Source organism: Aureococcus anophagefferens (assembly GCF_000186865.1).
Source record: "Aureococcus anophagefferens unplaced genomic scaffold AURANscaffold_123, whole genome shotgun sequence".
Taxonomy (NCBI): Eukaryota; class Pelagophyceae; order Pelagomonadales; family Pelagomonadaceae; genus Aureococcus; species Aureococcus anophagefferens.
This window is the reverse complement of record NW_008705672.1, coordinates 5,144-7,101: the sequence shown is the minus strand read 5'-3', so window position 1 is coordinate 7,101 and position 1,958 is coordinate 5,144.

The following is a 1,958-nucleotide window of genomic DNA, read 5'->3' as shown; positions in this document are numbered from 1 at the left end:
TTCCGAAGCGGCGGCCGCGCCGCAGCAGCACTCGTCGCCGCGGCGTGTACGTCGTCGCGTGGAGCGCGCCGTCGCGGAACTCGCGGAGCACCGGCGCCCAGAGGCCCCAGCCGTGCCACCACCGGCGCCAGAAGGGCCCGACGCGGACGAAGCCGATGAGCACGTAGCGGTGCTCGCGCGGCGCGACGGCGTTGGCCGCGTGGAGCGCCTGCGACGGGTGGGTCCAGAGCTCGCCGACGGCGACGTCCGCGAGCGCGTGGCCGTAGCCCGGGAACGTCGTGAAGGGCCTGGGCAGCAAAAGAGAGATTCAACGTCGCTTCAACGCGAGTGTTCCGCGCGCGCGCGTTCCGGAAAAAGCATCCACGCTTCGAGACCGTTCCGAAAGATGATCGCTCGTCCCAAAATCAGCCGAAACGAGTGGAAAACGGCCGAGAAAGGAGCCTTTGAAGTTGGGAATTTCGCTCTCTTTTGCTGCCCTGTGAACGGCTTGGCCTCGCTGCTCGCGAGCGCGACGCCGAAGGAGAGCTCGCAGCCGTCGCGGTGCCGCCGGAGCCGCCGCTGCGCGTCGCCGTCGTACTTGACCACGAAGAGGTCGCGGAGCTCGAGCGTCGCGCCGCCGTCGCCGCCGAGGTAAAAGTCGCGGAGGTAGGGCAGCGCGCCGGCCGCGACGGCCTCGAGCGCGCGCCGCGTGGCGTTGTCCATGGACGACACGGCGATGTCCGTCGTCGGGTAGTTCGCGTGCCGGTCCGTGAGCCAGCCGCCGCGGCGCGCCGCGTGGTCCTCGCTCCGCGCGACGGCCCAGGCGGCGTCGGCCGCGGGCACTAGCGCGGCGACGCGGTGCACGTCGACGTAGTAGTTGTCCGGCGACGCGACCATGATGGGCAGCGGCGACAGGAACGCGAGGAGGCACGCGGTCACGGTCAGCAGCGCGGCGTCGAGGAGCGCGTCGTCGTCGTCCCAGCCCTTGACGCGCCGCCAGGCGCGGACGACGCGCAGGCCGCCGTAGGGCCAGGCGACGGCGGCGACGAGCGCGGTGCAGGCCCACTCGAAGCGCATGGTGTGCGATGCGTTTCCCAGCGTTGGCAACGCCGATCAGCCGGGTTTCGGACGCAGCGGCGTCACCATCGTGCTTTGAGACGCTGCCCCTTTGGCCTCAAGATCTCCTCAAGAATTCAAAAAAAAAAACTCCAGTCGAGTGGTGGTCTGGGGCTGCGCTTCGACGCGCACGTTCCCACGCCATGGCGGCGCAGGGCAACGTCACGTTCCTCGCCGTGGCTCGCACGAGCGACCGCGTGATCCTCGCGAGCTGCGAGCACGGGGCATCCATCGCGCGTCGCCCGGCGCCGTGGTTTCCCGCGACGCGCCGATGACCCGTGCCCGCGTCGTAGGACCTGAGCGGCGTCAAGTACCTGCTCCACCCGGACCAGATGCAGCAGGTCGACGTCGGCCCCCACTACAACTTCCAGAGCGGCAGCCAGGCCTGGCACCTCACGGCCGACGCCGCGGGTCTGATCTTCATAGGCATCACCGCGCAGACGTACCCCGTGCGCCACGCGAACGCGAGGCCGCCCGCGCGAGCACAAAGCCACGCCGACGGACCCCAGACGACGTAGGCGCTCCTCGAGGAGCTCAAGCGCACCTTCAGCGCCAAGTGCGGCGAGAAGGTCGCGGCGTCGCGCGAGTCGGAGCTCACGGCCGCGTGCAAGTCGCTCTTCAAGAAGCTCTGCGCCAAGTACGACGACCTCGCCCAGATCGACCAGCTCAACAAGACCATGGCCAAGGTCGAGGGCGTCAAGATGATCATGCAGGAGAACATCGAGATCGCGCTCCAGAACTGCGTGTCGCTCGAGCACATCGGGACAAGCAGGCCGAGGACCTCCAGGCCCAGGCGGGCATGTTCAAGACNGCGGGCCAAGGTGCTGCGGTCCAAGGTCTGGTGAAACTCTGCAAGATGCGCC